The sequence below is a fragment of the Rousettus aegyptiacus genome, unplaced genomic scaffold (genome assembly GCF_014176215.1).
Source record: "Rousettus aegyptiacus isolate mRouAeg1 unplaced genomic scaffold, mRouAeg1.p scaffold_m13_p_9, whole genome shotgun sequence".
Classification (NCBI taxonomy): Eukaryota; Metazoa; Chordata; class Mammalia; order Chiroptera; family Pteropodidae; genus Rousettus; species Rousettus aegyptiacus.
In genome coordinates, this window is record NW_023416312.1 from 8953221 (window position 1) to 8981188 (window position 27968).

Sequence of the window (27968 nt, forward strand, 5' to 3'; positions counted from 1 at the left end):
AACTAGGAGGGGTTTGTGGTTCTCCTGATGCTCTTGCTCTGGGTCTTGTGCTTCCCACCTTCTCTGGTGTTTCACTGAAGCCCCACACTTCTAGCCACCTCAACACCACTACCACAGGCCCCTCACACACTAGCGATAGAGTGGGGACAATTCCCTTAGAATGAGTGGAACTTATTTCCCTGCCATTTCCCCCCTATATCTTATGTTTCTCAACCAACAGGATAAAGCATCCTTCCAGATTTTGGAGGCCACAGCTTCCTCTCTTTCTGGTTTCTTCCATAACTCACAGCTGTGGGGTTTGTCTCTTTAAAAAGAAATAGCATCATAAAAGAGAAGACAAATATGGCTTAAGAAAAGTGTGCAGAGTATTTCAAAGGGTAAAAACAAGGGATTTACCTAATAAAAGAGATTTCTGATGAAGTACAAAGCCCTTAACCAGGGGAAATTAAAGAAAAGTGCTAGGTAACAGGAAAATATCTAAATAAAAAAACACAGCATGGGGTGGTGGGATGGTGGGAAGGAGTCCCAAGAGGATCAGTGATAATAGTTTTAAGCTCATGAATTTTTTATATTTACATGCAGCAAAAACTGATACAGGACATCTCTCTATCCTTCCCCCTGTCTCCCTGCACATATGGTCCTGGAATGAATAAAATTTAGTCCCTAAACGAATATATTTTTTAATGATGGCTGATTTCTTTAAATGTATATTTTAAGAAATATCTGTCCTCGTAGAGAAATCAGTGTGGTCAGTGGTCGAGTGAGTGAGATAAGCAGGTAAAGCACAGAGGATTTAAGGAACAGTGAAAATACTCTGTTATGATATTATAATGATGGATATATGCCATTATGCACTTATTCAAATCCATAGAATGTACAACACCAGGAGTCAACCCAAAGGTTGCGGGGAACTTTGGGTGATTCTGATTGGTCAACGTAGGTTGATCCTTGGTAAAAAAATAAATAAAAATAAAAAAAGTACCATTCTGGTGACTAATGCTGATAATGGGGGAGGCTGTGCATGTATGGGGCAGGGGGAGTATGAGAAGTCTCTGTACCTTTCTCTTGATTTTGCTGTGAATGTGAAACTGCTCTAAAAATAATAATAAAGTCCTTTAAAAAAAGAAATATGTCCTCAAAAATAAATTTTAAAAAATGTTAAGCAATCACAGTTTCACCAAAGCACTCACTTTTTCAAAAGTCAAGGAAGAATGATTCAGAGATACCTTGGATCACAGTAAGCCCAAGATTTGTTTTCCACTTAACTGGGAACAGCCCATTTAAATGGAAAACTCAGAACTGTGCCCTTGGCATGGTCGGTGGCTTTCTAACATGGCCCTCAGTGACTCCCGCACCTCCTGGTATGTGTGCCTTTGTGCAGTCTCCCCTTGAGTGTGGGTGGGACCTCTGACTTGCCCTAACCAAAAAAATAGGGCAAAGGTGATAGGATGTCACTTTTATGATTATATTACAAATGATAGCGATTTTCTGTCTTGCTAACATTCTATCTATTGACTTCTCAGTTTGCATGTTTTGACGGAGCAAGTGGCCATGTGGGAGAAGCGGAAAGCAGCCTCAATCAACAGCCAGCAGGGAACAGAATGCTGCCAACAATCACAGAGTGACCTTCTAAACAGGTTCTTTCCCTGTCAAACATCAGATGAGACTGCAAACCTTGGACCACCAATACCTTGATTACAGCCTCATGAAAGACCATGAAGCAGAGGACCCAACTCAGCCATGACCTACAGAAACTGTAAGATCATAAATGTATGTTATTTTAAACCACTAAGACATGGGTAATTTGTTATACAGCAAGTGATAACTAACATGCTTAAATTAGCATATACTAATACACACCAACTCCTGGCAGTACACCTTCATGGGGAATCACTGAGCCAAGACAAAGCATATGAGAATGTCAAGAGTGGTTATGGGAAGTTTACAAAAAAAAGAATGAAGTTAATATAGATCAGATTTTAGTTCAATTGGCTATGACAAACCACTGCTATTTAAAATTAATGTTATTTCTCAGTAAGTTCCATCCCATTTCTTTTTACTTCAGACTCTTCTTACTGTGTTCTTACTGTGTACAGTCCTTTCAATTATTGCTGCGGTAGCTTCATGAATTCAATATAAAACTCTCAGCAGATAAATGACCAGTCAAGGACAATTAAGATAGCTCTAGCTTTTGATAGTAACATTGGGATGTTCATGTTGATTTGTCTTCGTGATGTGACTTCTAAAAAATTTTATTTGGGTATATTTTTCTATTTTTCGCTTGAGTTTTCCGTACACTTTTTATCTTCAAACAGTTCAGTTCTAATACATGTACTTATAACGTTTACTTCAAATTTCCATCTTTCAAATGAGAAAAATAATACATCTCTCAAACATGTCAGGGTATTAAAGATGATGCTTAAAGTACCATGGAACTGAAAAGTGCTATTAAATTCATTTTTATAAATTCTGCTTTTGTGAGCCATTATCACATCACATTTTTACACAGGCTCTGGATTATCTACTGCCACCCAGAGAACAGAGTTCAGGCTTATTATGTGAATCATCTGGTGCTTGTATCAATCAAAGCTCTTGGCTGTGAGCAACAGAGACTCTGGCTCATTTAAATGCACAAGGAATAATTAAATGGTATCTATCGGGTGCCTCATGAAAACCCCAGTAGGGCCAGGAAGTAAGGCTTGGGAGGCTCTGCATTTAGGAAAGATGTCCCAAATCAAACCCCAGTTCTGGAACCACACAGACACCACTAGTGCTACCCCAGGGCTGGGACACACTATGCACCACTGATTGCTGGACACCACCATGAAGACCACCACACTCCTTGGAGAAATGTCTGATTCCAGGCATGGGACAGGGAAGGTAAAAGGTGAGCCTGGAGCATCATGGGATGCAAAAAGCAAGGAAGTGCTCATAGAACAATGGAGACACATCAGAAGGACACAGGGGCTGGCTGGAAGGGACTCCCACTGGCCAAATTTGGGATAATTTGAGGATCACAATGAGCAATGATAGTAATGGATTATAACCAAAAGAAATCAGTGAGTCCACAGTAATACTATATGCAAAGGTAGGAGGAGGGAAAACTCTTCTTTACAAAGGAATGCCAGCTTAGACATATAGAACAAATGATAGAATTCAAAAATCATCATTTTACAACCAACAACATAATTGATTCAGGCAAAAGTTATCCATGGACACTAAAACCAATGGGTAAGAGGTTGTTGTGTAATAAAATATTCTTATAACCTCAAAGTATCACCTCACAGATTACTTATTTATTTCAAAGGAGAAAAAAATATCTTTACACTACAGAGAGATGGTGGACCCCCACCTTAAACAAATGATCAACTTTAGCACCTCTGGGACAAACTGATACCATATGCATCCTGATGTGCAGTAGGAAGGACTCAGTATCACTTAGAATTCTTGCCAAAATGTTCAACCTGTTTCTAATAGTGAAGAAATAATTAGACAAATCCAAGATATCAATGGTCATAAAAGATGAATAAAAATGGAGAGATCATTCTAGATCAAAGAAGACTAAAATAACCTGATAATCACATGCAATTTGTGATCCTAGAATTAATCCTAGATTACTGTTAAAAGACATAATATTTCAGGGACAACCGGAGAAGCTCGAATATGAAATGTGTATTAGATAATATTATGGTAGTAACATGAAATTTCTTGGGTACAGCAGTGCTCTTCTGGGCATGCAGGAGAATGTCTGTTGTTAGGAAATGCATGCTAAAGTAGCACGATGTTTGCAACTTCATCATTGCTTCAATGTCTGCAAAAAGAAAACAAAGCAAAACATTGCACAGGGAGCAAAGATTAAGCAAATGTGGCAAGATGTTAAACAATTAGTGAAAATAGGTGGGTACAGAATACATGGAAATTTAGACTATTTCACATTGTCCCACATTTCCCTTTTCTCTGTTCCATTTTTTTTTCATTAAATAAAATTCCAAAGAGGGAAGAACCATAAGTGAGGAGAAATCAGCAACCACTTTCCCTCCATGGGGTGTTTGCCAAGTGTGGGCATGGAGGGAGGATCAGGTTTGCTGTTATGCAAAAAGAGACATCGTAGGGGTAAAAAAAAATGAGGGGAACATCTAACAGTTTGAGTTGGCATGACTGATTGGAATCAAGTGGAGCCCCAAACATGTAGCCAATTTTCCCCACCGTTTTTCTTAACAGATCTTTCCAGAGTGAGGGAGGCTGGGGATGGAAGCAACTTGGTAGTTTTAGACCCAAATGTATCATAATTACATTGCCTGTAAATGGACTAAACACTCCAATGAAAAGACAAAAACAGACTGGATGAAAAAATCAACACCCAATTATGTGCTATTTGTGAAAGACAAACCTTAAATATCAGGGCACGGAAAAATTAAAAATAAAAGGATGGGAAAGATACACTGAAAAGAATACTCTCTAGCTTTATCAATGCCAGACAAAGCAGACTTTAAGGAAGGAATTATTACTAGAGATAAAGAGGACAATCCATAATGATATAAAAATCAACTCAACAGGAAAGTATAATGACCCGAAATGTGAATGTACCTCTAGTAACATGACTTCAAAATGTATAAAGAAAAATGTAACAGAACTTAAAGTTGGGATAGATCAACAATCTTAGTTGCACACATTTAAACTCTCTCGATTGCTAGAACAATTAGTAAAAAAAAAAATCAGTAGTAATATAAAAAACTTAAATACAGGTATCCCCTACTTTTTAAAAGTTCACTTTTATGCCACCTTGCTTTTACAAAAGACTTACATTAGTATCTGTTTTCACTAACAGAAAAAAATCCAGAGGATTTTGCTTTTACTAAAAAAAAAAGTGGGAGTGGCTCCATAGCGTAGTGGTTAGCATGTCTGCTTTACACACAGAAGGTCCTGGGTTCATGCCTAAGGTAGAGCCATGGACCATACCCTGGATGCGCCAGACCATACCCTAGGTGCGCTGGCCCCAGGTGCATGCCATGAGTGTGTGGGAGGAGACACCCTGCCTTCAGAGATCCAGTTCTTAAGGGGAAAATTGCAACATCCACAGGTCAGGAGCAGAATTGAGGGTGGGAGGAGGATTTTTTAAAAAGGCTAAAAGTGAAACTAGCATTCAGCATTTGCTTTGCAGCCAACTGTTAGGCAGCGTGTACCCTAGCAGCCGACATGTGCCCTAGCAGCAAGAATGGCCCTGCCACTGAGCTCCTTCCCTGGAAACAATACTCAGCATCTCAGCGTCCAGCCCTTTGGACTGTGTGAGCATCTGTGCTTCATCTCGATTTATTTTGTGCCTCTGTTAGCAAGATGTGTCCTAAGGTATCAGAAAAGCCTAAGCAAGCTTTGTAAGAGTGTTAGGATCAATGTAAAACTAGACATAATTAAACATTTCATGGTAGACAAAATAAAGCCATTGTATATGTATTGAACTTGCCTGGGACCACCAGCCATATTATTTACACGGAGAGAAAGAATCCTGAAAGCTGCCTCGGTTACTATTGGTTCTGCTAGTAGCAAAGTGGTCTCTTTTAGTCGACATTCAGTAATGGGTAAAATGGAGTCTATTTCTTGAGTGAATTGATGGATGAAGTCATCCAGGAACTGAATGTGAGGCACTTTCATTAGTTTTTCACTACAAATGACAGTGCTGTAATGATTGCAGAAAAGTGTGACTTTAATTTTGAAAGAGCATGTAGGTTTAAGGCAGGTTTGCAAGATGTTTTGAGTGCCTACAAAGAATTGTATGATAGAAAAATGTGTGCGGCTAAGCAGTCAAGCATATTGTTGTATTTCAAGCCTTCCACATCAGTCACTGCAGATGACGAACTTCGACCATGGACATAGAGGCAGGCAGACATAGAAGAAGGTGTAGATGTTAGTGACCTGTCTGCCCTAATGGATTCAGATGACGATGAGATGTTAACAGATGACCCTTTTACTCTCTCTCCTACACCCCAGTCTCCTGTACCTCCCACAGCCCCAACCTTCAGCAACTCAGCCTAACACACCATCATCACCACCTTTCAGACTTCCAGCATGCTCGCTGTCTTCCCTATTCTGATAAGTGAAACCACACCATACATGCATCATTTCTACCTAATACAGGCTGTGTATTTATCATATCATTCCTGCTTTTGCTATATTTTAGTGTTATTTTAGGTTTTATGAGTTATTTGGTATGATTTGGTAGGTTATTTTTTGGGTCTCGGAATGCTCAAAATTTTTCCATATACATTAATGGTCTTTGCTTCTTCACTTCATGCCATTTCAGCTTACAAAAGATTTCATAGGAGCAGTCTACTTTCAGATAGCCGGGGAAACCTGTATGCTATTAACTAGCATGACCTAAGTCATTTCTAGAACACCTGTGGAAATCTCATGGCTGTTAACCAAAATAGAACAATATTCCAGGGTATAAACGGGTCACAGTAAATCAAAGACTAAAATCATACAGAGTAAACTCTCGGACTACACTGGATTAAACAGAAAATCAATAACAGAAATATGCCTTGGGGGGGGGGAATAAGCAAAAACTTACAGTTTTTGAAAGCATATGGGACCTCGATGACTCTACCACGGACCAGAAGAGGGCTGAGGCTGGTTGAATGATGCATGTGGGTCATCTTTTTCCTGCCTGCAAGTTAAGAGTTGGGTTCCCAAGATGGGACACATGGTAGTGTGAAAAGATATGTGCTTCAGAGCAGCCTGCAAAGAGTGGTCTCCCTAAATAGCACCACCAGGTAAATTGTTGTTGTTGCCATCTGAGAGAATTGGGAGGAAGAGTGGTGAATTTCTTATCCAAAGATGAGAACCTTCTACATTCTGAAATAGTTACAAATTAAGTGGAATTTGCTTCAAGATTTTATGGGAGGGGAGATGTGAATAGGTATATAGATGCAATAAGATCAGCCATGAGTTAGTAATTGTAAAGCTGAGGGGTTGGGTGCTTGGGGGTTCATTAAGTTGTTCTGTCTGGTACATATTTTAAATTTTTCCATAATAAAATGTTTTTTTTAAAAAAAAATCACAAAGAATTGGTATGGGTAACTGGTTTGAACCACAGAGATAATAAGTGTCTCTTAAAAACTATCCTGGGAAGAAGGTAAATGAGAAGGGAGAGTTTTCTTCTTTCCTTTTCCACATCCGGAAACATCATACACAGGAGGATAATTGGAGAACAATGGAAAGATACCAGCTGCTTCTGAATAAGAATGTACGGGTTGCATTCCAGATGAGATTGGTTTCTAATTGATTTAGAAATTGATTCCAGATTCAGGACTTTTAGAGAAAGCATCATAAATAACTTGCATAGTGGAACTTTGTGTAATAATCACTCTTTTGACATTTTCTCCTTTCCAGTTTTTATTTTTAAATGTATATAAAATTTCTCAGCCATGGGCCTAATGTTTTTTTCTCTTCCTGCATCTGGTGCTCATGGTACTTAAAAGGCCAATTCTCTATTTTTAGCTTTTGTGGGTTTGAGCAATGCTTCCAGGTTCAGGGGATAAAGATTGCTCATTAATATTTGTTTAGAGGATGAGGTAATTTCACAAACTAGGCTATAAAGGTCAACAGTGTATAAAATCTGATGAAATTATGAATAGCAACTCTAGTGAGAAGTAATTCAGTAGAATTATGCAAGATTATGAGGACATTGATATGATAGAGTTTGTTAATCTCTTATAAACCGCATGAATTATTGGAGCATGTATATTGCATGTGGGTCATGCTTTAATAAGCACAGTGTTGGAGGCATTAATCAAAATCAAAATCATGGAGATTTCTCCTCTTGTATTTGTTTAACCAAGAGATGCATTTGGCTTAGTGGCTGTATTAAAATGGCTTTCTATTTATTCATGCTTTCATTCATTTGATAAATGTTCATGAAGTCTCTATTAGTGTACCAGCCACTCTATTTTTAAATTAATGTCCAAATTGCAAATATCTCTGATACCCTTTCTTGAACCCTAAACATAATTAGTAAGGGGAGTAAAATTTTACCCATGAAAAAAACTGAATGTTAGGATTCAATTTGAGAGCAAGGCCATCTACAGCATTTGCTGCCTGCTGGTCCCTAAACTAAACTCTTAAATATGTCTGATAAGGTCCTTTGTGATCTAGTTCATGGTGCCTTATCTCTCCAAACCACTCATCCCCATCATCAGTTAGCTTTCTGAAGTTCCCTTGGATCACAGAATGTACCATTCTCTCTCTCTCACCTCATAGACTTCACACGTACTGCTCCCACGGCTTGTCACACTTTTCCCACTTTCTTCTTTCAACAGCTGACTTTTGGGTCTCAGTTAGCTTGTGGATCAGCTAGGACAGGCTCAGTCATGCTGCAGTGACAAACATCCCATCTCAAGAGAAAGGAGAGCTGGGTCTCACATCAACCAGGATTTCCTCTGGCCTAGAAGTGACACGTGACACTTGCATTCACAACCTATTGACAGAATAGTCACCAGGCCAAGGCCCTGCCTAACATCAAGGGGTTATAAATGTAAAATCTTTCCAGGTTCCAAGAGTAACAAAACCTAGAATTATAAATAAGCAGCACTAACATGTATCGTAAGGAAACACTTCTCATGAGAAGCCCTCCCTGGCCATCTAAACAGATGGTGTTGATTTGTTGTCGAATCTCACTTTGTCTGTTTGATTTTTGTCCAGAAAACATCTTGGCAAGTCACTTTTGATTATCAGAACAATTTCCATCCAGCTTAAATATTTAGTCCTCTTCACTCTCAAATTTCAGTTTCAAGGTCAATTTAAAACTCATCTGATTCCTCTACCCAGGCCAGGCTTGCAGCAGAGGATGGAACATAGTCTCTTTCTACATATTTCCTTCCTCTCTGTTGTAGAGACAAACTTCTCTATGTGTTAGGGCAGACCCAAAAGACTTCCAACACATCCCATTCTTGGTTATCTTATGCATATTTGGGAGATAGGGTAGGTTTGAACTCATGCCCTTCAGCAAGTCCTCAGGTGGCTGTTCCTAACCTGTAAAAACTCCTTGACCTTAGAATGTGGGATACTTTGCGTCTTGTCTTTAGAATGGACGGTAGGTACACTCTGAGACATCAGGAAAAATCCTAGACTTCATGGAGATAAGTGCCTTTTGCAAGTGTTCCCACAGCCCCTGTGCTGCTTGAATCTGGGTCCCACTACATCGGGTGGCCCTTGCTTGCTAAATCATCTGTCTCCTCATGATTTAGCCAATCTCAGGAGTTTCTGACCCATCCCAGAGACTCTCTTAGTGCCCACTACATGGTGAGTGCTCAGTTAGTATTTTTTGACAAGACCAGGCCAGCTAACTTTAGTGTGGGAAGGTTTTAAGAAAGAAATTTTAAAGGATTTGAAAGAGAATATATACCTGTTTTCAGAAAGAAAACAGAAGGTATTCCAAATAAGGAAAATAATTTGAGAGGTAACTGTGCAGATAGAAAAATGCTGTACCTATGAATAGAGTTAGGTTTACTTAAATAGAAGAAAATGGTGATTATGTCCTATATCAAGAATTGGGTTGCTTTAAAAAAAAGAATTAGGTTGCTTTATAGAATATACAGTCTCATATATTAATTTCGTAGAATCATTTACCTCCATTGTATATATCCAGTGAAAATATAGTAAGCTCTCAATACCAAGACATATGGCTCAATTGTTATGGTAGGACTAACCTCGATCCACTTCTGGAATTCCTGGAACAGACAGAGGTAGAGATAAACAAAGTGTATTGCACCCCATCACCTCATTCCTTATAGCTATTGATATAGTTAAAGTTTTCTCGATAGTATCATCTCTACTTAAAAGTGACTATTGGTTCCCTCCAGTAATTCAATATATGCTGAGTAAATTCAGAAATCATTTAGGGCTACAAATATGGTCATGGAATAATCCCCTGACCAAGCTGTATAAATGCCTAACTAAAAGGATTATTCCACCTGAAATTCTCTGGATACAGTGTTTCAAGTTTGAGGTCCTTTAGTGAGTATTGTAGACCAGATATAATTTACCTGTACTAGATGAGCAGTTGTAAGTTATTCTTACATAGACTTTCCCAGAGTTAAGGAAATGAGTATGCATGTTGAACTATTTATATTTGAAAAACAAAAGGGTAAAGCTGATTTTTTGGATCACCTGTCTCCACAAGAAATTCCCCTCTTGCCTCATACTATGCTCTTGACTCCTTTTGAACTTTATATAATCAGCGGACTGCTTTGCAACTGTTGTGAGAAACAGCGAGGCTTGAGCATAGACTCGGTAAATGGCATCAGCACTTGGAAAGTTGCCAAGTGGTGGTCTGCTAGGACCTGGGTTTTCTTTTAGATTTGTCCTTGACTGGCTGTGGTTGATGGTGACCTGCAGAAATAGGTTGTTTAAACAATCTGGTTCACATCATTGCTGGTTGCAAACTGCCATTCTCTCTCCATCATTACCGTTTAGAGTGAGAATTTGAACTGACGTTCCAAACAGCCTTGACTTTTTCTTCGGTGTTTCCTTGAACTCTTCTTTCTTAACACCCTAAAAAATCTTCACATATTTCCCCAAGTATTTCATCCTCCCACCCCATGATTTCCACGCCCCCCCCCCTTAGCCCATGTACGTGGTCTGTCATAAGGCAGTTAAAGTGAGGCAATAAAGGGGCTGCCTTTCAACCAGACAGGCCCTTAATTCTGTGATGGAATTCTTAGCTGATGCCTGTCAAACTCTCAATATTCATTATATGAATGCAGACCTCCCTTGCTATTCAAATCTAATCCATTCCTGAAAGCATATTGGATAGCCAATTTGCAAATAAAGGAAGCTTATATTCTATTATTTTAAATGGCAAAAATAATGTATTCCCAGCTCATCCAAAAGCCACAAGCAATTTTCTCAAATATTACTAAAATACTCTTAAAGCCCTTTGTAACCATCCACCAAGGATTTCTACATAATGCAAAAACATTTCAAACATAAACTACTTAATTTTTTTTGTACAATACTCCTGGCAGAGCAGGGCTTTACAAACTTTGGCACACATCAGAATCATCTGGGGAGATTGTTGAAGCACAATACTGAGACCCAGAGTTTCAGATGCCGTAAATCTCGTTTGGGACCCAAGAATTAGCATTTCCAACAAACCTCCTGGTGATACTGATACAGCTGGTCCAGAACGAGACTGAGATGAGGACTGCTATGGAGGATGTGAATTTAATCTTTCTTTCACACTCAGTGAATACTACTGAAATATAAATAAGCATAGTGGAAATAATATGTTCAAGGTGCTTTAAATAATGAATGAACATTACCCTTAAAAAAATTAAGTGAAATAATACAGCAATTTTCAAATACTGGTTAGTGACCAGTGGAAGTGTTGCCTAAGCAGAGTCCAGTGGCCAGAGGAAGATGATGGAAGCTTTAGTCACAGTTGGGATTTGGGAATGAGTGGAAGAGTGAGTAGAACAAGTAGATGGTTAATGTACAAGTCCAAATACTGGGGGACAGCTTCCTCTGATTGGCATGCCAGACTTCAAAAGTGGTGTGCGAAGCTGTGGATGAAACAACATGAAGAAAACAGAAGTTCTCAAAGTGAATACCTATTCATATTCTCTTTGCTCAAGGTTACCCAGCTCCAAATAGCATAAGACAGGGCTTGTCATTGCATTTCTAGAGTGCCATGCTTCCTTTGGTGTTATGATCACACTCGCCACAGCAGTGGTTTTACTGGTGTGATCTACAATTTCTTTTGAAGATTCTAGACATGGATCCTCTTCTTCCCTTTCCTTCAAATGATGATGAACATAAAACCAAATGAGGATTACTTTCTGAGAAGTTGTTTCCACTTACTAACTGGGAACACTGACCTTCTGGATGTTGATGGCACACATTTAAACAACATGTATCATGATCAGGAGGCAGCTGAGGTAGGACTGCAACACAGTATACATCTGCTCACCTGGACTTACAGCTTAAACAGGCTTTCTGTTGTTTGTTTGCTGGTTTGCAATAGCAGGTTTTCGATTTGGACAATAAATCTGGACTAAACATTTTTGCAGTTGATTTTCGTGAGCAGTTGGATCATGAGAGTTCAGAGTGAGGAATACCTGGTTGAATGAAACCTTTACTATGTAGCAGGCATAGGCCGGAGGGTTGGGTATATAGCAATCAATACAAGAAATATGGTGCTGCTCGCATGGCCTTATAACTAGTGAGTGAGAAAATAAACCAGCAAATGAATAAAATGTATACTACTGCAAAGGGTGATAGAGATGGAGAGAGTAAAACAATGAGTGCTATTTGAGACAATAATGTAGGGATGTAGAAAAGCGACAGGAAAGCCCTTCTGAGAAGGTAATCTTTTGTTTTTATGAAACATTTTGTTTTGAGTTTTCTATGGAAATGTTTGAAGTACAAAAAAGTGCCAAAAAGAAAATGACAGCCACCCACATTTCCACCATCCAGAAATAACCTTGTAGCATTTTGGCATTGTTACTTCGGATCAAAGCTTGTAAAAGATCTATTTCGCGGCTGCAAGGAGCAGTGGATTAAATAGAGAACTCAGGATGGCCTGGTTCAGTCTAGTTTCTGTGGCTATGAAGTAAAGGAAGGTAACAGAAAGAATTTGAGCTACAACAGGGCTTGGAGATGATTAAGTGGGTGATGGAGAGAGGACCAAATAGGATGAATCCCAAGTGTTGGACATAATCAAATGGGCAATGATGCTGTCATTAGGGAAATGGGAAGAGGGGGTTCAAAATAGGTTGGAGGCAGGCAAAGGAGACCAAGAGTTCACTAATTGTGAAGATGCACGTGAAACATCTAAATGGAGCTGTCAAGTAGGCCATTGAAGAAAAGATTCTGGGGCACAGAGGAGAGGATATTAATTTGAGATGTTGCATACAGGTGCTATTTAAGGCACGGAGAATAGAAGAGATCACCTAGGGAGAAAGTTTAGAGAGGAGAAATGGGGCCAGGACTGAGCTCCAAGATAAGCCAACTTGAAAATGAATTAGAGGAAGAGCAGCTGGGCTAAAAGAATGAAAATTACTGGCCACAGGAGTAGAGAAAAACCTGATAAGTTCTGTGGTAGGCAGATCAGTGGCTCTAAAATACTCATGTCCTAATCCCTGCAACCTGTGAAAGTATGACCTTAAATGGCAAATGGAACTTTGCAGATGAAATTAAAGTTATGGAGCTTAGAAAGGGAGAGCATCCTGGATTCCCAAGTGGGCCAAATGTGATCACCTGGGTCCTTAAAAGTGGAAGAGAGGCAAAAGAGGCAGTCATGGAGAGGTGATCATGGAAAAAGAAACAGAAGACAGTCAAAGTGTAGAGGGATTTGGTACACTATTTCTGGCTTGGGAGGCAGAAGAAGGAATTTGGTTTGTGAGCCAAGAATCGCAGGAGGCCTCTAGAAGCTGTGAACTCCCTCAGCTGACAGCCATTGAGGAAAAGGGACTCTCAGCTCTACAACCACCTGGAGCTTAACTCTGTCTTTAACTTCGATAAGCTCCAAGCATATTCTTCCCCGGAGCTGCAGGAAAGGAATACAGATCTGCCAAAACCTTGGTTTTACCCTCATGGGAACTCTGCTAGATTCTTGACCTACAAAACTGTGAGATAATACATTGTGTTGTTTTAAGCCTCAAAGTTTATAGTAAATTGTTATGGCAGTTAATGCTCAAAAAATATTAGCTCTTATTGTTATCCTTTTTAAGATTGTCTTCCTATTAAGGTACTGATGATCTTTCACTGAATATAGTAACAAGACAATTGCTTCTCTCATTTGTGGCCCGGGTGCGTTCTTAACAAGGTTAATAAAACTACCTATACCAAACAATGTCAGAGGCAACGGTTGATGAGTCTTCTATTATGTCAGGCTGTCTTAATTAATTGGTTGCCCAGTTCCCAGCTTATGGCACAGGGATGACCTCTGCATAAAGTGTGAATAAAGTGTGCTGCTGTCTCCTTACCTGTTATGTCCAGGCCATCTTCAGTCTATCATTAGAGTTCCTATCTCAGACTAACACCTCCTCTTCAGAGGAGCAGAAAAGAATTGCATACAAAATAACAGAAGTATTGAGATTATTTTGTGCTCCCTGCCTAAATGTCAGGCTCTGGCAATTATTCCTTCTCTTTTGTTCTCCCAATATGGGTAATGTCATAGTTCCTGACAGCTGGAATTTACTCATCTATTAAACAAAGCCACCCAGGGACAACCTGCAGCCCTTTGTCTTAGAGCAGTGCTTCTCAACCCTGGCTGCACATTAAAAGTGGCCGGAAATTTAAAAAAAAATACTGATATTCAGGCCTCACTCTAGATCAATTGAACCTGAACCTCTGGGCATGGGGCTTGGGCATGGGTACTTTTTTAAAGTGCTCAGAGTGTTAGCAAAGTGATGTTAGAGAAGCACTGCCTAGGGCATTTTCTCTTTCACTTCTGAGAGCAGAGGAGGCACCCATTGTGCTCAGATGTCTATTAAAGTCTGAACCCTGCTGAGATAATGAACAGAGGGGCCTACAGTGCAGAGTGCTTCCGTAGAGCCAGTGGGAAGAGACATCCGGAGACAGACGTCTCCAAGTGGGGATGGATGGAGAGCTCTGCTGCCGCAACCTTCACTGGTGATACCGTACTCCACGTCAGCTGGGAGACAGGAAGGGGCTAAAGTTTGAAAGGCAAAGATATTTCTTCCTTTCATAAGCTTTATTCAAGATATTCATTTTTTTAGCTAAGCAAGAGAGTTCATTGATTCTACTTTCGCAACACAGCAGACAAAATGCTATCCGTATGTCTTAGTCAGCTTGGGCTAATGTAACAAAACACCATAGACTGGGTGGCTTAGACAACAGACAGTTATTTCTCACAGTTCTAGAGGCGGGGAGTCCAAGATCAGGGAGCCTGCCCGTTAGGTTCCTAGTGAGAATTCTCTTCCTGACATACAAATGACCACCTTCTTGCTGTTTCCTTACATGGCTACGAGATTGAACTCTGGGGTCTCTTCTTTTTCTTATGTGGGTGTTAATCTGATCATGGGGGCTCTATCCTCACTACTTCATCTAAACCAAATCATTTCCCAAAGGCCTCACCTCCTAACACCATCACAATGAGGGGTTTAGGGCATCAACATATGAACTTTAGGGGAACATAAACATTCAGTCCATAGCACTGTACAATTTCCTGAAAACCTGTAAATTAAAATGATCGGTGTCCTATGGGAACTGAACACACAGTATAAATATATATGTGCCTTACTGTTAAAGTGTACAGCTGAAACTTACTGGATTTCATTAACCAATGCCATCATAAAAAATACATAAATAATTTTTTTTTAAATAATCAGTGTCTGCTAGGTATTCTCCAGGAACCCATGTAGCCAGAGTTTGATAAAAGTGGTAGGAAACCTGGTCTTTGGGGTCTGACACTCTAATTTCAGCCTTATGAGACCTGGAACAGAGGAACCAGAGGAGCTCACTCAGATTTCGAAAATATAGAACTATGAAATGATAAATGTGTATTGTTTAAAACCGCTAAATTTGTGGTAATTTTTAAAGGCAATAATTAAAAACTAATATAACTACCAAGGCATGTTTTGAGCTATTACACCATTGATAAACAATTTTAGTGACATTAACTTTGATTGTTGAACACAAAGCACAAGTTGAGAGATCAGGAAACCTGGTGACTTTTGGTGCTCAGTTTACTCCTGGAATATTTAGCCTGATTTTTGACTTGCTAAAGATGAATTGTGATGGTGACAACTTGGATTACATTCCTTTTACAAAGTCCTCAAAGACAATAAAGGGAAATGCTGATAAGTGTCAGGAATTATGACCAGCCCTGTTATAAAATATGATGCAGAGCTGACTATTGCCCCCCCAAAAAAGGTCAAAATAAAGTGCATGATTTGGAACAGAGGTTTAACTATCATCAAGACAATCTTCTGCTATAATAGACCTAAGAGAACTGTAGACATTTTTGAGCAACTTATCTTGGTTCTTTCCCACGGATGTTATGCTAAGCAGCCCATAGCATCCGTAGCCTTTATGGTCTCCTCAATCTCCCAGCAACAGATTTCTAGCTCCTAGCCAGGGGTCTCATTAGGAAATGCCTACATTCTAGAATCTCAGCATGATTCTTTAAAAGGCTTCCTTCTGGGCATATTTTATTAACTCCAACAATAGAAACCAACTGTACTTACCTTAAGCAGAAAACGAAATTATTGCAATAATTTATTGAACAGCTCACAGAATTAACCGGGAAGGTTGAAGAATCGGCTCTGAAAATGGGCAGGAAACAAAGGAAGCCAGGCAGTTGGATCCTCTGCTAAAATTACATCACAGGAATTGTCGATTAAAGAAGCTACCTCTGAGCCATGGATGCTGCCCTGGACTCTGTCACCTCTGGAGGCTGCCTACTGTGGCTGTACCTGCAAAGAATTCTAAACTGCTCCCTATTTCTATCTCCAGATTCAAAATCCTGAGTGGAATATTTAATTTTTCTTAGTTTAGATAATATGAAAAAAATTCCAGCCACCAAGTGTCAGGAAAAGCACGTATTTTAATTTCCTTAGTAGGAGGCAAGACTGTCCTTTCCTCCAAGATTTACACTGTGGGCCATTCTCAAGACATAGAAAAGAGTGTGAGATGGAGCTCTTTAAAAATATATACGTTTTTAAAATATATACATGTATAATCCCCACTTCAAATAATGTGACCTACCCTATTTCCCAAAGCAAACAACCCAATATTTCATCAGTTACTTCTTCTAGCCCCTCACCCAGGGCATCTGAGGAATATCTGTTTCTGTCATAATCCCTTCACGACCTCCAACAAATTCTGTGTGCAATAATGGGGTAAAGGAAGAGGAAAGAAAGGGCAATAATTGAAAATGTGTAAATATACACATGGTGCAGTGAGGAAGAGAATCTGGGTAGAAGCTATGGCCCTTGTTTCTGCAACTGATGATGAGGTATTTACAATGTCCTTCCTGTGTTACTCATTCTGTGCTCCCATTGCCTTCAGCCCCACCTTGGCTGGCTGCAGTGGTATGCTGATAAATGTTTACCCACCAGCTCTCTGGGGGGAAAAAAACACTATTTATAATAAATTGTACTGACATGAAAGATTTTAGCACACAATTTACAACTAGTGATAAAACTTACAACATTTTTTATTGTAAGTTCCAAAAAGCCAATCAGTTGTCAAAGGTTGGTGCTTTTTTTTTTTTTTTTTTTTTTGGCTAACCCCACCAAAAAATGGTTTGCGATTCAACCAGGATTTGACAAAACTGGACTACAGTTAGAGGCTTGATTACTACTCAGTTCAGCCAACCAAAAAGTTGCTAGAGTCATTAATTGAGTGTAGTTCTGACATGAATATCAGCCGATAATTTTGTTTGCATTAACAAGTAAGATGAAAGTAAAACAAATGAAGATTTATGACGGAATTACATTTGTCAATGACATGAGTAACTGCTTTATGAAATCAGATAAGTTTTCAAATATAGGAAGAATTTTGTCTCAAGTGCCATTCACAATGTAATAGCTATAGATACAACCTGGTTTTAAGTTTAATCTGTATTAACATTTCATCCATCACTTTTTTAAGTCTAGCTAATCAACAAGACAGTATTGTGACTTGATATATTTAAAGAATACATAAAGCTCCTAGTTAACATTAATAAACTTTACATCTTTTCCTTTTTCTGATTGAACTTTAATTTTCATATCATGACCCATAGCATTTTATGCTAATAAATATGTAATTTTTTATGAGTTTATTTTATGCTCTATCATTCTTCTCAGTAAATATATATGTATATGTATATATACAAACTGGAATTTTGAATTTCATCTCTAAATGTTAAAAATATCTTATGGATTGAGTTATTACAGTTATTTGTACACAATTAACATACTCAACATAAATATAAATATTGGTAAATAATCGTTAAACATAAAAAAATCAAATTTTAGTCAAAATTGCATTTCTTAGTAATATGAATGGGTCTAATTTTTAAAAAGTAGTTCATGTAGCCATAGATGAATATGTCTTACTGCCAGATAAGACAGGGTTCAGCAAAAATTTATTCCTATTTTTTAGTGTTATAAATATAAGTTCTGAGAAACCTTGCTCACATAAATAAGTATGTAGGAATGGAGGAGTGTTGCTATGCCTGTGTCACTCAATTTGTTGAAATCTTTCCAGGTTTGTGCTAAATGTTCCATAGTGATCTATTGACAAAAAAAAAATTATTTTTATTTTTAACGTTGTATCAGCTCCCAGCTCATAGGTTTTTCAATTTTATTTGAGAGCAAAGATTTAGAATTATATGACTTGAGAAATCAATTGTCATCTACTCTTTGCATCATTTACTTTCTCCGTTTTTGAAAGTATACTACAAAGACGTTCCTATGACTTCCGACACAACTATTCATTTTACTTGTTCTTTCTCCAACAGGCATCTCATTTGGCCTTTATAGTGAGAAAAGTTTAGTAAACAGTTTTAAGTATTTGTCATTACAATATTATTTATAAAGTACTTTTATATTATTACGTGCTTTTAACTATATTTTCACCAAAAGCTTAAAACTTCAGCTTTAGCCCATCCAAGTTACGGAAAATGTATCATCTATATGGAAAAGCCTGTCCTTATTGTCAAACCACTTAGTCAAAACAGACTTGCTTCTGACTTTCTCCATGTCACATTTTATATTGGCTTAGGCTTTTCACAATATGGTGGCCTCGAGGTAGTTACTTCTTCTTACATGTAACTGCCTTCCAAGAGGCAGGAATCAGGAAGTTCCTGGTCAGTTAAGGGTTATGCTTAAAATTGGCACAGTATCACTTCATTCTATTCTATTGATCAAAGCAGTCACAGAGCCTCCCTCATCCGAGAGGTGGACAAATAGACTCCACCTCTAACTGGGGCAGTCCCAAAGTTGCATTTTAGAACACCAGTGGGATCATGATATCATTGCAGCCATCTTTGGAAAATATAGTGTGCCACAGCCAGTTTCCAAGAACATATTTCATCAATACTCAAGAACTGAGGAAACAACTTGGAGATAGGTTGGTGTCCCACAGGTCTTATCATGAAGTAGACTCCTGTCCAACCTTCATTTATCTTCTAACCAATCTGACTAATCAGCCACAGGAACTTTCAGGGTCCTCAGGGCTTAGCATTATCTTAGAGCCCATGGGCAATAATTCTCTACAGATATACACATTTCCCTCTACTCACTGCATACTTCTTGTGGTAAATGATGGAGTCTCTCACAGGAGGGCTAAAATGAAGATCCAGGATGTACTTCAGGAAGTCTTTGCAGAATCTTTTCTTGAAGCACACAGACTCCCCTTTGTTCAAGGACCCCTGATCTGGGAGTTGAGTGACTCAGGTTTTAGAATTGGGTACGAGGCCTCAACTCAGTATTTTCCTATTTTGGCATGTGTGTAATCTTTGTTAACCAGGTATGGAGTTTTGCTGTTGTAAAAATAATATAAGGCCTTAGTATAATAACTAGGATCTTCAGACCTGATGATTTCATGATCAGTCCATTACTGCCAGAGATCCCTGTGCCTCAGATTCTTCTGATTCCCACTCTGATAAGAATGATCATCTTGCTTCTGGTGGTGAAGGAATGTCCCTTGGCCTCTGTCACTCTGAGATATTCCTAATACATTGATATGTGGTATTGAAGCACAGATGAGGGTGACATGGTGGGAAGAGCTTTTTGTGATGAATGAAGGGAGTTTAGGAAACAATGAGGTTAGTCCTGGTAGTTTTAAGACATTTAATTGGTGACTGGATGTGTTTTGGGGGGAGAGTGGGAGAGATAGGGTCTCGCAGCTGCTCGCCTCTTCCCTTCTGCTAGGAAAGAAATGATACCACCTCATGAGTAAGGGTTTCACTCTCGTTGCTGACAACAGACATGTGGCAGTCCAAGGAGAAAAAAAAGTCTTCAACGAGTACATTATTCTGGGTGATCATGGATGATTATTTTTGCTGGTTTGCCAGTAGCTGCCAGAGTCCTACCCCTTAACACACTGCCTTCAACCCCAATTAGAACAAATAACTCATTCAGGATAGCTTCTATTTTCCTAAGGCTGTTCGTTGCAACTCATGCCCAGACATCAATTCCTGTATGAGTCAAGGTTTATAATTGCAAGCAATAGATACTGACCCATCACTGGAAGGATTTGGGATAATTCTCATATCAGGTGGGTGTGCCAGAGAAACAGGTTTGAAAAGAGAATAGGAGAGAAAAGGGTGAGTATGACAGAGAACTATCACCAAATCATGCCATAGAAAAGTTTGGTTAGGACACCAGTGTACCATTGCACAATACTGAGCCTTGCCCCAGGCACTGCTGCCATTACAATGGGCAGGCCACTCCTGTCAATCTGGAATGAATTCTAAATAAATTCTAACTGTCCACTGCTCCTTCTCTCATAATCAAGTGGCCTGCCTTAGTGCATGTGCCCAAGTTTTATGTCTCTATGGAAGCAAATATCTGTCCTTTCTGTGTGTGGAGGCCGGGAGAGATGCAGAATGACTGAACCTCCAAACACAGGAAGTGAGTGCAGAAAATATATTCCAGCGAATAACGTACAGTATCCCATGTTCATTTCCATGGAAGAACAGCCTTTGTGTTAGTTAGGTTCAGCTGTGAGTAACAAAAACCTCAAGGTACAGGAAAATGGTTTTGTTTTCCTCCCTCAGAAGTGTAAGCAGTCCAAGGCTAGCGTGGTAGCTCTATGGACAGACTCCTGTCAACACACAGCTTCCGCCTTATGGTCTAAGATGGTGACTCCTGCTCCAACCATTACATCTGCATTGCAGCTAAAAAGAATGAGGAAAAGGGAAGAAAGAAGTAGCTGACCTCTCCCTTCAGGGATACTTACCAGGAATTATAAATGCTGCTTTTGTTTAATGACCCTTAGCCAGAATTTAGGCACAGGGCCACTGTGAGCTGCAAAAGGAATGACTCTGCAGCCAGTTAAAACAATTTTATTACTGAGGAAAAGGGGGGAGAACAAATATTGGGGGACACCTAGCTCTCTCTGCCACTTTCAGGACACTTTTATATTTTACAGTGGAGAAACTGGCTTCTACCTTTTCTGGCTCACATCACCCCCAAATTATTGTGGCACAGAAGCTACTCAACAGAAAAGACTTACTTGCCACCCTTAAATCTCAGGGTTTCTCAGCATATCATTTAATGATCTACTCAACCACATTTCCATTGCTGATGCTTCCATTTCCTATTCTTTGTCGATGCTATTACCTCATCCACTGTTTTCACTGCAGAGCCTAGTAGGCTACCAAATCATTGATATTGATTACACATTATGTTTAAGTCCTCTTTCTCTTTCGCTCTTTTTATCAATTTATTCAAGTATACTTTCTTATTGAACTGATATTTAAGCCCCGAGTCATTACAGTTTTGCAGTGACTTACATAAACCAGAGTGACACAAAGTCCTAAGGTACTTTAGGGTCGTGGGTATAACCATGAGGATATTTTATTGAAGCTTTCAAAAAAATCCTAATAGGTGAAAACATGCTGCTTTTACAGGAAAGAGATATCTGGATCTGATTAATTGGTTTTCTAGGGATATACCTATTTAAAAAATAAAAACAAGCCTTTATACTGATAATAATCTTGTATATTAATTATATATGGAGAGTAAGTAACATTTATCATGTAGTTTTATATATATAAATATATTTACACATTGTAGATTTGTATTTATTTACTTTAGATAGATATATACCTCCCTGGCTTTATCTATATATCATTATGATGAAAATGTAGTTTAAAAAGTATTCAGGAAGAGGGATATTTGTGAAATTAATTGGAACTGGATATCTTACAGAATTTCTGTTTTTAAAATTATTTTCATCATTAATACTGTTCCATTAAAATGGGTACCTTTGTAAGAAAAAAATAAGGATACTACTTCCCTATCCAGATGTTTTGCCTCTAATTTATTTTTAGTGGGAAGATACCAGGAATCATTCACCTCCTGGAGCAATGATACATATTTAGCCAGTCACAAGTTTAGTAGATCTACTGTATCTGTGATCTACTACAATAAGAACTTTAATTTTTTGGTCATTTATACACAGAAGCTGTGACAGGCCCTGTACCTCACCATATAATCTTAACTCCTACATTCCAGCACACATGACCTGGCTTCCAGCCTTCCAATCACTGAATTTCTTTTTCGGGGGCTTTACCTGCAAAGTGCCCTTTGCCTGCTGGTGCAGCAGGCGACCCTCAATCAATGATGGAGGGAACTTGGCGCTTAAATACCCTAGCTCCCTCACTGGGGTTGGGGTCACTCTGGGGCATGTGTTCTCTCCAGACTCCCACAGCTTCCCCTGTGGGGTTGAGCTCCAGTTACCCATAATGATAACTGCTTCACACCCTCCCTCTTCAAATGCTTTCCCAGCCTTATCTCACCTTCCCAGTTCCCTGCCGGTATCTCCTTCCCTGCCCAAACAAGGTACCTTTACTTGAATCCTTGTCTCAGAGTCTGCTGCTGGGGAAAGAAACAAAGACTGAAGCAAAGAAAAGCATGCTTATTGATGTGATGTGCTTACTACCCTGGACATTTGCCTAAATCATAAGTTCTGATTTAGATAGAGGAATCTGAACTATGTGGAATTTAAATTAAGTGGAAATGATTTCAATCATGGGTTAAATCAATAGATAATATATTTTAAATAATTTTTGGTAGTTTTCCCCTAATGTTTAGTTCTCCGTGTACTCATCAAATATGGCCTTCAATGTAGCCCTCAAATATACTTGTCAAAACTCAGCTTTGAAATTTCTGGGTGAGAGAACTCCACCATGCAGTATTCGCTCCTCCAGTGATGCCTGGCCCGGCACTGGATGAGTCTCCTTGCCTGTTGATTTGGCTGTAGGTTTACTTTTAAAAAGACATGCAGCATTTTATAGCCAGGATTTAAATGCAGATTAATCTGAATTCAGAGACCAAGCTCTTAAACCATGTGCAGAACGCCAGTGCTGGAGAGAGGAGGGCTGCTTGAGCTGCTCCGCAGGCTGTGGCTGTGTTAATCTCACTGGATAGAGCAAGGAGAGCAAATAAGGGATTAAGAAAGGGCTGGTGCCTGAGTCACCCCAGGGCAGTTCCAGGTCACATGTGCATCAAGACTATGTGGCATTTAGATGTCTCAGGTCACCCAAGCCAGATTATCTTTTAGTCCATGGTTGGCCTGGCCGCATGTACTTGGAAGCCCTCATGCATCCTCCTTAACCTTCAGAAGAAAATAGATGATGAGTGTTTGATTGTGCATGAAACAGATAGGTTTGCCCTGCTCAGGCAGACCACAGAGAGGCCACAGAATCTTCTTTAGTGACCAGAGACAGGCTCTAGGAGCAAATGCATTCTCCTTCTCTTACCTCTCTCTCTCTCTCATTTTCTGCTTCCCATTCTGCCTCTCATTCTCTGTCTCTCCCTCCCTCCTTTCCTCCTTTACACCTTTCCCTTTACTACCTCATAAGCAGCAAAAAAGCTCTGAAGGTTAAAAAGAGACATTCTCTGACATGTCACTGTTTGGGTAAAGTCATATGACAACCAGCTGCCCCTCAGACATTCATAGCAGCTCCCACCTCTCTTGGACCCACCACCTTGTGTCTGGGTCTCTGTAGAGTTCTCAGTACATCAATAGTCAGATCAAATGCATCAAGCCTCCCAAGGAAGTCACTTGTCCTAAAAATCTGATTCCCAGAAGCACAGCAAATGATTTCAGCTTATTTACTGGGATCAAATTTTGGCAAATAACCATGATGTCCAAGGCTGAGAGACTATTACATAACCATCCTTCAGCAGAGACAATGAAGTCACATGCTTGTCTGTCTAATCACTGATCAGGGACATGTTTGATTGCAGATAATGTGCTCGCTGGCCCACAACTTAATTACTGAGTATCTGAATCAACAAAGCTTCCCAATGTAGGTCTTGCCTAATGGTGCATCTGTTAGAGATCATTGCCTCTGGCCTCTAAACGAAAGTTCTGGGGGATACAATGGGTCAGCACTGTTCTCGATGACCTTGCACTGAAAAACATGCCAGTTCCCACGGTTTATTTTCCAGCCAGCAATAGGCATTATTGTTTGTATCCAGGGCCAAATGGAATGAATGATTCTAGGGTGGCAGATATTGGTAAAGCCTCTGGTCGAAGCACACTCTCCAAGGAAATTAATGGCAGTCGTTTTGGTAGATCTGCAGCCAGGGTCCAGTTATCCAGACAGGAAAGCTGTAGAGCAATAGAGATGGGAGTGTTCCTTTCCCAAACTGGTAAATAAAAATAAGATCGGGCCAAAATAATGAGTCTAGGGGTTGGGGTTCCAGCAGTCGACCAGGATATAACTATAGAGTTTGCAGCCCAGTGGGACATTGAGGAACATTTCTCCTGTCTGCTTCTTCCTCCTAAATTCCCCCACCCCATGTGTGTGTGCTTTGCCTGGCTTCCAAAGGGAGCTTCTCCTCACCCTCCTCCTCCTTGGCCATTATTATCACAAGCATGATGCCAGGCAATGACTTCAAGATTTAGAAAAAAAAATAAGTTTGGAGTGTTTTTTATTTTGGGTGTTTTTGTTTAAAATTTAAGGAATCTTGGTCTATGTACAGTTGTTTTTATTTAATCACAAGAAATAGCTATGCATATTTTCTTGCCTGCAAAATTAAATCAATGCAACATGCCATTTTAAAGAAATTGTGATAAAGTTAGATCCACCCAGATGATTTTTAGGACACTAACCAAGGCCTGAGTTCTAAAACTATGTAGATATGTCCACGCCTTGCTGGCATCCAGCCCCCTAGATGTTGAGATGTCTCCACTGGCTTCTTCAAATGTCTGTCACCTCCCACTAAATACTGGAAAACAGCTCCAGTTGATGAGGAGGGTGAGGATTTTCTGAGCCCAAGAATCTTTCTATGTGTGGCCAGAGCCAGAAGACAAAGTATAAAACAAAACAAAACAAAAAATAAATAAAAATAAAGCTAGAAATAACACAAAAAACCTTCTCTGGTTTTTGTTTTGTTTTGTTGTTGTTTGTTTTTTGTCTAAAGACTGCCATTAGCTGTAAGCATAATGGCTTGTGTGGGTGGTTCAGTTGAACATTGGTCTGTTCCAAAATGCTTCTGAACAGAAATTCCTACTGGACCCTGTCTTGTCTAGTGCACCATAGATTCATAAGCAGTATTAAGGAGCAGAAATAGATTCCAGAGAAGCCTACAGCCCTCATTCTGTAAGTCTAAAGACCAGTAGCAACCCGCACACCAGGGTAAATTCCTACCTATACATCCCTCCTCATCACTCCATCCAACTCTCCATCAGATTTGAAAATTAGAGTTTAGAGTGCAGACCTGCTTTTGCTCGGCAGACATCTAAAGCCCAAGGGAAGAGTCCCCTTTCCATCTGGAAAATAAAACTTAAATATACCCTCACCGAACTAGGGAAGATCTGGTTTTAAAAAAGAGCCTCATTGTCTCGGAGTGCGGTCTCTCCTTGTTGGGGGTGGCACTGAATTATTTTGCACAGAAGTCAAATGTTATGGGAGTTATTTTTCTCCTATAATAAACAAGCAGAGGGTTGAAGGATATGAGGCCAAGTGCATCCCAGAATTTAAAAATGATTGCTTAATTGAGATTGTTTTTCTTTCTCTGAAGAAAGCCTTTAGGTGATAGTGTTGTTAAGGCTGTAAACTTATTTATAGCTGAATCTCCTCTTTTATAATCAGCATATATATTTTTTTGACAGTGCGATTTGCCTTCAGTGTGGGATCTAAGCAGGTTTGGTCATTTGCTTGGAGAAAAAAAGGAACTGAGTGTATGAGCTCTAAAGGTTTTCTTTGCCTAGCAACATGCTGGTGCATTGCATTACCCCTAGTGTTTGCCGTGAGCATGGCTTGCTGACTGAATACACGATCACATGTGAATGTTATGGCAATAAATCCTCTCTTTTGGAAAAGCACAGACATTTCATTAATGGTCTGTGAGGCAGAGAACTAGCCGTGGGCCACACTGATGCATATATTCAGCATCAGGTTAAAAATCCCAAGGGAGCATCAATTACCAAGTTAAAGACAGTTTCTATTTCAAGCTAGATTGCAAAGCAATGGGATAATACCACATACCTGCAAATGGAACTAGTTTTATTCATCATCCTGTAGTCCTTGAATCCAAATGAGCCCTGTTCTCTTCCCCATGAACCTTTCCATGTCTTATCTCAGAAGGGAGACCTTAATTCTAGGTCAGCCCAAGCATGTAAGAGAGGAGGTTTCTCAGGATGGTACATTCCAATCAGTAGTGATCCTTATATGGACCTAATCATAATGGGAAGGCTTTTGTAAATACTCTAACTCAGGGGCCCCCAACCCCCAGGGTTCAGATGCCTGTTAGGAACTGGGTCGCATGGCAGAAGGTGAGTGGGCTAGCAAGTGCGAAGCTTCATCTGTATTTGCAGCTGCTCCCCAGAGCTAAAACCTTCATCTATATTTGCGGTCACTCCTCAGCGCTAGCATCACCACCTCAGCTCCACCTCAGGCACTAGATCCTCATAGGAGCATCAGTCTCTGGTGCCAAAAAGGTTGGGGACCACCGCTCTAACTGCTCTAGTGAAAAATGAGGGATGCAGATTGTCCTCCATGCCCTGGGCCTGATTTTTAAAATTCTGTGTCTTGGAAACAAAGCTAATTATCTTCCAATCTGCACTCTTGAAATGTATAGATCATTTTAAAAGATAGTTGAGAAGATTCTGGAGAGCCTTGCTTGTTCCAGATGGCCTCTGCTCCAGAAGGAGAAGCTATTCAGGTATCCCACGCAATCCTAGATGCTGTGGGGCCTTCTTTTACTCATGCCTCAAGCACAACATGGGAAAATCCCATATGGGGAGGGGAGAGGGCTGAGGGGAAGGAGGGTGTTTTAAGTAAGCTGATTGTCTGGCTGAATGTACTGTGCTCCTCCCCACACTTAGCACAGAGTCAAGGCGGAGAAGGCAGTGTGGGTGGAATGCCTGTTGTACTGCCCTGGGGATTCTCACCTGTCAGCCCAGTAACAGATAGTTGGTACGGTTCACAGCACGTGCACTGAAAACTGGCTGTTGTTCCTTATGCTTTAATTATTCCAACCAGTGTCATTTCTAGTTTTTTTTCTCTCTCCTAATGAACCTTCAAGTACTTGTACCTTATTTTCGCTCATGGAAAAGTTGCATAATAATTGGTTGTTTGCAAACCTGTGAGAAAGATAAGACTGTTTCGAAGCGATGTATGGGTTTTTAAAGAGCTATGTAGCGTGAAACCTGAATTTTTTAAATTAGAGCTTCGTTGAAAGTAAACTGTCCTTTCCTATATGTGTTCAATAAAAGATAGAATATGGAACTTGCTAAATCTCACATACAGTGAATTTGAGCCTTAATAACAACAACAAAAAAAATACATATTAAATATAGACCTCTCAAAATATCCATTGCATTTATCTAGGGATTCTGCTCTGTACTATGCTACATATTGACTTGGGAGACTGCACTAAAATATGGAGACAGTTTTTATAACATTAAACTAGAATTTAATTTTGAAGCTGAACATGGATCACTTATATATAAACAAAGAGAACACTGAGGTAAATTTTGAATCCTACCCAACTCCCCTCATTAAGAAAGAAGGGAATGGCCCAAGGCAACACAATGCCCTTATTTAGAATCTACTCTGCCGACAAATGATCAGGCTGGCATATTTGGTTCTGACTGATATTCCCTGCCCTGTGTGTGTGTATTAGATTTAGAGCACCAGGCTAAACCACAGCTCAGCAGGATGTCTGGCACCCATGATCAGATGGGCACTCATTCAGGAAAACCTGAACCCCTCCCCCCAGGCCCCACTGAATTTGTACCCAGTCACATGTGTACATGGTGATAGTCCCGCTTTTGGA

General features: G+C 39.7%; 1 long non-coding RNA gene across 1 annotated transcript in view; it reads left to right on the plus strand.

The window, feature by feature from the left end:
- Nucleotides 1-1529: 1529 nt before the first annotated feature.
- The window catches only part of LOC107521439, a 65425-nt gene continuing 38986 nt past the window's right edge, over nucleotides 1530-27968 (plus strand). Inside the window, exon 1 of the long non-coding RNA XR_001599552.2 lies at nucleotides 1530-1756. This is a non-coding gene — a long non-coding RNA (uncharacterized LOC107521439). The remainder of the gene's footprint in view (nucleotides 1757-27968) is intronic.